Here is a 9,511-nt window from a genome sequence, read left to right as displayed (position 1 = left end):
TGCAAGTTTCAACAGAGAAGAACACACAAGAACCTTCTCAGAGTTTAGAAGAGAAGAATACATAAGAACCTTCTTCTACTGCAAATTCAATTCCTCTCCTACTTCATATTGATGAAAAGTTCCTACTATCTGAATGGTATGTTGATATTATACATTTCCTTCGTGGATTTAAGTATCCTCTTGGATTCACATGGAATCAATGTAGAACTATCAGAATAAATCTATGAAATATTGCATCATCAATTCTAATTTGTATTTGAAAGATCCATTGAATATCCTTCTTTTATGTCTAACTGAAACTGAGACAGAAGGTGTTATAGAACAATTTCATGAAGGTATATGTGGAGGACACTATTCTTGGAGAGAAACATCATATAAAATTCTGAGAGTAGGATTTTATTGGACGAAATTGTTTTCACAAGTGGGAGCAAAGGTTAGAAGTCGTACTCCTTATCAAACATTTGCTAGGAAGTGGAGGTTAGAAGCACTTCCACTTGTTCTAGTATTGATTGAACCACCCTTTTTATAGTGGGGATTAAATTTCATAGGAGAAATAATTCCAACATCCAGTAATTAGCACAGATGGATCCTAACTGTTATAGACTACTTCACCAAATGGGTAGAATCCATCCCTGTCAAGAATAGAACAAACACTATTGTCATCAAATTAATTGAAGAAAACATGTTATCCATATTTGGTTGTCGACAAAAAATAGTCACTAATAATCCACAAGCATTCAGTAACATCAAAATGATAGAATTTTTCCAAAAGTATTAGATTGTATTTCATCATTCTACCCCATATTACGCTCAAGGAAATAGATTGGCAGAATCATCAAACAAGATTTTGGTCAAAGTTATCAGGAAGTTACTAACATACCATAAAATGAGTTGGGATAGTCATCTCAAATATGTCGTTTGGGCTAACAGAATATCACCAAAGAGATGTACTGGTAAATCCCCTTTCCAACTTGTTTATGGAACTAAGGCAATCCTATGAGGAACCAGATGACTTCTCAAGAAGAATCAATCATATCATTGAGTTAAACAAACACATAGATGGAGTCCAGCACAAGCTTCGTCAGTATTATAAAAAGATGAAGAGATTGTTTGAGAGAAAGGCTAGGGAAAGAGACTTCACAGAAGGAGATTTAGTTTCAAGATGGGATGCAAGAAGAGAGGAAACATGAAAACATGGTAAATTTGATAATCTTTGGTTAGGACCATTCGTCATTATAGAGGTGAAGGGTAATAACACTTTTACTTTGCAGAATCTAGAAGGAAGATATTCTTAAATTCCTGTCAATGGACAATATCTTAAACATTACATGCAATATTAGAATTTCTCATAGTCATAATTCATTATACATCACCAGTTTTCTTTAAATTCTGATGTCAAGTGTGATTTTCACAACAAAGACTCCATAGCCCGAAGAGAAGGCACATGAATCTGCATGTTCTCTGCATCCCAGAGGGGGAAGAAGTCCCCAAATGGAGCTAATGTTCCAACCTATTTGTTTATTGTACATTTTAATTTTTGTTAGAAAAAATTAAATAAAAAAGAAAAAGAAAAATTAATATAGAAAAATAAAGGGATATAAAGATATATATATATATATAGATATATAAAGGAAATAAATCCCATTGAAAATGACACGCTAGTCTAAATGCCTCTGTGGATGTTATTATTTGTCAATCCATTATTTATAAATTAATTAGCAATTAATTAACTATTCATAAAGTATGATTTGATGTTTTATCGGATATCATACTCATCATGTAACAATAAACCACTCGGATTTCCCCCACCCAGATCAACGCCTGGGGAGATATTTTAGACCCCCCCCCACCCTACCGATGTCTAACAATGGGGGGGGGCTCTGAAAATTTTTATTTTCAAATCCCGCCTACGCCTATGTGTCACTCTTACAAACATTTCAGACCTCACCTCTCCAAAACCATAAGACACCTACCCCCCCGCCTTAAAATTGTCGCTCATTCGCTCCACTCCAGCCAATGATCGATCACCATTCCACTCCTGCCATCTGCAATTCTTCATTCCTTCGAAATCATTTAACCATTACACTACAATTCGACCATTGTGGATAAATCCCTGCTCCCATCAACATCTATGGTAGATATACCCTTGCCTCAAATAATTAAATCCCCATAGAATATAAATTAAATATAGTGCGTTATTTTTCATTCTTTTCATTCATTCATCTCGCAGCCGCATAGGTTCATTACGAGCAGTATCATTGTATAGCATTTGTCACTACAACAACCAGTCAATTTCCCTATAAAACGATATTTTATTATCAAAATTCCTTTTTTAGCATGTCGTCTTCTAAAAGAAAATCAAAGGTAGTTGTAGAAAACCCATTGCTACCCCCCATTATAGATTTAGATAAACTACACTTAGTTGGACAACAATATAAGATGTCTAAAACCCAATGTGAGTTTGACCTCTATGAACTTCATAATTGGGAAAAACAAAAATTCTTATATGCTAGCAATGAATTGAGTATATGGGACTCCTTCCTTCCTCAATTCATTTTCCCTCACACTCATTCCTTCCCTAAATTTGTAACCTGGTGTCACTTTAGGTATATCCTGAGTCAGAGAGACATCATTGCCCAAAATAATGATATCTTGTTTACAATCCCCCCTGAGTCAATATGCCAAATTCTTCAACTCAAACCCTCATCCCCTCTACATTCTTTTTATGTATATTCTCTCATGGAAATCTATCAAAAACTTACTTTACCCCAAAGAGTCAAAATGTTTGAAATATTTTTACCTGAAAATGCAGAATTTCCAAGAACAAATCCACCATACCCTTCCTCCATGTTTATAGAAATGACTAGATAGGATATTTCAATGGTTTCATGTCTGTTATGCTATCCAACTAATCAGTGGGTTGATGAAGTAATTATGGGATTTTTATTAGTGTTTTTAGTAGGTGATAAACCATCACTTATATTTAATTACAGTCAATTTTTGGAAAAATCTTTTCATGATCAGTTTCTGAAGTTTTCTACTCAAGGAGTCTTCAAATATAAATCAGTTCTTATGTACTTGTTCCTATTTGATTATGTTATGAAACCAACTCACAAAAAAGATATAAAATATATATCAACACCTTAGAAATAAGCCTCCTCGAGGGGGCAACCTCCTTTACATTACACAAATGAACAATTCTTAGATGATTCAAATGACAAAACCTCCTTTCTATATATAGGAGCCTACGGGGTCACAATATAACCAAGCCGACCTAACAATAATAATATAAAAGCACAAAAATAACAATAGAGGGATTCTATGGGGCACAATAATAATAATATGGGGACAACAGAGGCACAATAATAACAATAAGGGATACAACGACAACAATAATGGGGGGATCACAAATATTATAGGGACCTAACATGCCCCTCTCCTTCAAAAAAGTGTTGTCATCAATGCTTGAGTAGTTATGGATGCTTCTGTATAAAATTCTCATCCTCCCATGTGGAATCTTCAACGGGTAAGTTCTTCCACTTGATGAGATACTTTGAAATTGATCTATTTCGTAGTTGTCAAGTTCTTGTTTCTTTGACTACTTCAGGTTCCAATATGATTTTTCCTTCCTCATCAAGTTCTGGAAATATTGTCTGAACTGGAAGCTTGTCACCTATAACCTTCTTTAAGCATGAAACATAGAAAACTGGGCACACTCGAGAAGCTGCAGGAAGCTCCAATTTGTATGCCATAGTAACTATCTTTTGCAACACCTTATATGGACTATAATACTTTGGTGATAATTTGTTATCCTTCTTATCTTGCTTGAGGGACATTTGTTTATATGGTTGTAGCCGTAGTAATACCCAATCACCTACATCAAAACATCTTTCGCTGCGACGTTCATTTGCCTGCTGTTTCATTCTATTTTGTGCCAAGGTTAGGTTATCCTTTAAGAGTTGGAGAACTTGTTGCTGATGCTTGATGTGATCTTCCACTGCTTGAACCTTAAAATTTTCTCTTAAATATGATGTGATGGATGGTGGATGTTATCCACAAAGTGCCATAAATGGGGTCATTTTTGTTGCAATATGGAAGGAAGTGTTATACCACCATCCAGCCAGAGGCAACCATTTGACCCATTGTGTCTATTTATCAGATACAAAGCAACGAAGATATCCTTCCAAACATTTGTTTACTATCTCACTTTGCCCATCAGATTGAGGATGATAAAATGAGCTATGAGTTAACTGAGTACCAAGACAAGAAAATAATTCTGTCCAAAAATTTCTAGTGAAAATGGGATCTCTATCACTTACAATAATCTTTGGATTTCCATGTAGCTTTTGAATTGTTTCCATAAATGCAGTAGAAACTGTACTTGCTTTAAATGGATGAGATAATGCACAAAAGTGTGCATACTTGGTAAGTTTGTCCACTACCACCATGATAATACTCTTTCCTTTGGACTTGGGTAAACCTGTGATAAAATCCATTGAAACATCCTCCCAACATTGGCTTGGAATGGATAAAGGTTGTAATAGTCCTGGAGTCTTAATTGTTTCAACTTTATTTTTTTGGAAAACCAAACATTTCACCACAAACTTTTCAATATCCGATTTAAGCCCATCCAAAAAAAAATCCTTCTTAACCCTGTGCTAGGTTTTTAGAAATCCTGAGTGCCCTCCTAAGGGAGAGGTGTGCAATTCCCTAAGAATATTTTGTTTGAGTTGGGAATTCTTACATAGGTATACCCGATCCTTATACCATAACGAATCATTTTTCCAGATAAATGTATCAGATGTACTGGGATCTTGTTGTATCTTTTGAATGAGTGCCCACATTTCCTCGTCATTCTTCCTTTCATCCCTTGCTTCATTTATCCAATCTGGTTGGATAATAGAAATGGTGCAAACCACATCCTCATCCTTTCTTAAGAGTGCATCTGCCACAACCTTTTGCTTCCCTTTTTTGTAGATGATTTCAAAGTCATAACCCAACATCTTTGTGACCCTTTTTTACTGCTCTTCTAAAGATAATATTTGTTCTAAAAATTATTTAAGACTATCATGATTTGTTTTTACCTTGAAGTGTCTTCTCATTAGGTAGGGTTGCCATTTCTTAAGTGCATGTAGTATTGCCAACATTTCCTTCTCATAAATAGCTTTTTGTAAATACTTTCCTTTGATTGGACGACTTTCGAAAGAAATGGGTCTTTCTTCTTGCATTAAAACAACACCGAATTCAATTTCCTGAGGCATCACATTCCACAATAAAGGTTTTTGTGAATTCCGGTGTAGCTAAGACTAGTGCTTGGCATATTTCCTCTTTAAGATGTTCAAAGGCCTTTGTTGCTTCTAGAGTCCATGAAAATGCATCTTTATTCAATAATGTTGTTAGAGGTGCTTCTATTCTCGCATAATTCTTAACAAACTTGCGATAATACCCTGTCAACCTGAGAAATCCTCATAGATGCTTTATGGATGTGGGGGTTTTCCATTCCTTAATGGTTTTAATTTTGCTAGGGTCTACCTTAACACCTTCATGAGATACAATATTACCTAGATATTCCACCTCTTGTACTCCAAAGAAACATTTGGAGATTTTTGCATATAATTGTTTCTCCTCCAATAGTTTGAGCACCATGTCAACATGTTGGACATGATCATTCTAAGACTTGTTGTAGATTAGTATATCATCAAAAAATACTAACACAAATTTTCTAAGGAAGGGTTTGAAAATGGAATTCATCAAACCTTGAAATGTAGAAGGTTCATTAGTAAGGCCAAATGGCATGACCAAAATTTCATAATGACCCTCATGAGTTCTAAATGTTGTTTTTGGAATGTCTTCATTCTTCATTCTGATTTGATGATATCCTGAATGAATATCCAACTTGGTGAAGTAAATTGATCCATGCAATTCATCAAATAATTCATCAGTGACAGTTATTGGAAACATATCTCTATAGTGAGCTTGTTGAGCTCCCTATAATCTGGACACATGCGCCATGATCCATCCTTCTTCTGAACTAATACTACTAGAGCAGAGAAAGAACTTTGACTAGGTTGAATTATACCAACCTCTAGCATTTTTGCAACCATACGCTAAATTTCACTCTTTTGGGCATAGGGATATCTGTATAGCCTGATGTTTGGAGGAACACTTCTTGGAATCAAATGAATAGCATGATCATGATCATGAATAAGTGGGAGACCTTTGGAGTCTCAAATACCTTGGAATGATTGTCCAAGACTTTTTGGAGATCTGGAGAAATAAATGATTTTGATGTGGGAACCTCTAGCAAACATAATTGTGCAATTACACCTCGTTGTTCCTTCTTTAGAAGCTTTGTCATACCTTTAGAGCTGATTATCTTTCGTGGTTTCCTTGCAGTACCCCTTAATTCAACTTCCTTTCCTTTTGTAGAAAATTTCATAAAAATTTCTTGAAAATTAAAAGCTATTGTACCCAAGGATTGTAGCCATTAGACTCCTAGTACAGCATCAGCACCACCAATTGGAATGGAAAGCATTGATCTATTCAATACATATTCTACCATGGATAACTTGATATTATGGCACTTTCCAGAGCAATTTATGGTTCCTCCACTTGCAACCATCACTTGACACTCTGGTGCTCGATATAGGAAGAAATTCAATTCCTTTTCTATCTTACAATCAATAAAATTATGGGTACTTCCCGCATCAATCAACACTATTACCTTTTTCTTCTTGATATGTCCTTCTATTTTGATAATTTGAGGAGTGGTAATTCCAGCCAATGCATTACAAGATATGGTCAGATTCATTTCTTCTTTATCTAGGGTTTGTTCCTAGAGTATATACTCTTCTTTTGACATTTCTTGTTCCTTTTCTTCCTCCTCTTCACAATCTATGTAGAATAATTTCTTCTCATCACACTTATGACCTTTAGTGTATTTGCTATCACAACTGTAACAAAGCCCTCTTGCTATTTTTTCTTCCAATTGTTGTGGTGTCAACCTTGTAGGTTGTGGAAGGCTAGGGGCAACAACATGTCCATCTTTATAGTTGTGAGTGGTAGGCTTCATGGTTGCCATAATTTTGCTTTCCATTTTTCTTGCTAACTTGAATGCCTTCTCCAATGAATCAGGTTTCCAAAGGTGAACCTCATGTTGGATATTATCCTTTAAAGTCCCTATGAACACATCAATCCTATGCTCCTCTGGAATATTTTTTACCCTTATGTTCAATTTTTGGAAGTCCTCAATGTGCTCCATCATTGAACCCTTTTGTTTGACATTTATCAATTGGCTAAAAAAGATGTTTCTTTTTGTATCCTCGTAATGTGCTATCATTTCTTCTGTAAAATTTCCCAAGTGACAATTTGTTTACGAGAGCAAAGCCATCGATACCATATAAACTGATTTGGTTCCAAATATAAAGTTGCAATACGTACCTTTTGTGTGTTTTGCACATTATTGAGATCGAAAAATTGCTCCATCTGTAGTATCCATGTTCCGGGATCCTTGCCATCAAACTTCCTCATATCGATTTTTGGAACATGGTGGGTCTTCAATCCAACATTAGAGTATATGAAATCAAGATTAACATTTATTTTGTTCTCATCATGAGTTTCCTTTACTACTCTTTCACCATTAGTGACCATTTCTTGTAGCAACTTATTCAAATTTATCTTCAATTCTTCCATCTTATCGTCCATGCCATTCATCTTAGCTTCCATCTTAGCATCCATGCCATCCATCTTAGTTTCCACGCCGTCAATCTTAGCTTCCAAGTCATTCATCTTAGCTTCTATGCCTTTCGTTAAACCATCCATCTTAGCTTCTACATCTTTCTTTAAACCATCCATCTTATTTTTTGTTACCTTTTTGTGAGTGAAATTTGTTGCACTTGGTTTCGTAATATTGATATATCATGTTGCATTTCTTCCTCTTCTTCATGAGTCATGCTAGAGCTTTCAGGTTGCTTACTAGGTGTTTCCATTTTCTTTCCATTTTCTTTCTTCGGGGCATCAATTACCAATAATAATGCTTCACTATGCCCTTTGAATTCCTTCAAACTAATTTTTCAAACCAAGTTTATGAAAAAATTTAAAAAATAAACACCTTTTTTCACTTGTAGGAGCTCGATATTGAATCTAATGTACCTCTATAATTTTGGATCTCCCAATTCTAAAATCATGACCTCTAATAGCCCTCTGCATCCTCATTCTAATGCCACCAATCTGATCAAAATTGGATTCTCCAAGGAAGAGTTATGCCAAATCTCCCACGGTGACCTGATTATAGACTAGTTTAGTAGAGCGAACTTGTATGATGTGCCACGTGTCAGCTTTTCAACCTTAGTATCTGAAACTGATACACAGAAAACTAGAGACCGTCCTCTTTCTGAAACTTCTTACAAGATTTCAATCTGATGGTCAGAACAAAAGTTATGATGATTTTTCCCAGGTCACCTGTTTGGAATGTAATTCGGGAGTCTGCAAAAAACTCCAACTTCCTCAGATCATATCTCCACAAATATAGCAAGAAAAGCTCTGCAATTTGGATCCAAAGTTTAGATCTATTTCATCCGAAATGGGTTTCTTTTTTTTTAGCTTCTGAAACGTCACAAAAAAAAGTTATAGCAAAAAATGGCACGATGAGCTATTTGGAGCAGAAAAACCCTAGAATCCAAAGCTCTGATACCAAATGTTATGAAACCAGCTCACAAAAAGATAGAAAAGATAGATCAACACATTATAAATAAGCCTCTTCGAGGGGGCAACCTCCTTTACATTACACAAATGAACAAATCTTAGATGATTCAAATCACAAAACCTCCTTTCTATATATAGGAGTCTACAGGGTCACAATATAACCATGCCGACCTAACAATAATAATATAAAGGCACAAAAATAACAATAGAGGAATTCTATGGGGCACAATAATAACAATATGGGTACAATAGGGACACAATAATAACAATAAGGGATACAACAACAATAGTAATGGGGGGATCATTAATATTGTAGGGACCAAATAGATTAAGAAGACATATTTCAATTTCCATTACAAAAGCTAGATGAACAATGAAATTCTTAGTTTGTAGATCATTGGACTTCCTTGGTGAGGAGGAACACTAATGACTTTTCTTTTAGTGATTATGGAAATCAATTTCTACATATGGCTTTGTGCTTGCTCATTAGTGATATTATTCCTAGTATTTCACCTAAAATCAAAAAAATCATTCACCTTATTGAACAAACAAGAAGTGGAGATTGGTCTTTATATCAAAATTACACAGAAATTAGAATATATGGATGTGAGATTCCTCCATACAGACTACCAAAGTTTGTGACAATCAGAATTTTTCCATTAGAATATATCATACATATGATGAACATGGATGAGCTAAACTTTGTATCATGTAAAAATAAGTCTCAATTTGAGTTTAAAGCACATACTGGACCATTCATTTGTAACATTAGAGCAGTAGTGAAGGAGGCATGTTTGGTGTGTGTTAT

This window comes from Pinus tabuliformis, chromosome 6 (assembly GCF_031772625.1).
Source record: "Pinus tabuliformis cultivar Carrire ecotype Pingquan chromosome 6, CPIR1, whole genome shotgun sequence".
Taxonomy (NCBI): Eukaryota; Viridiplantae; Streptophyta; class Pinopsida; order Pinales; family Pinaceae; genus Pinus; species Pinus tabuliformis.
Note: the sequence above shows the minus strand (reverse complement) of the source record.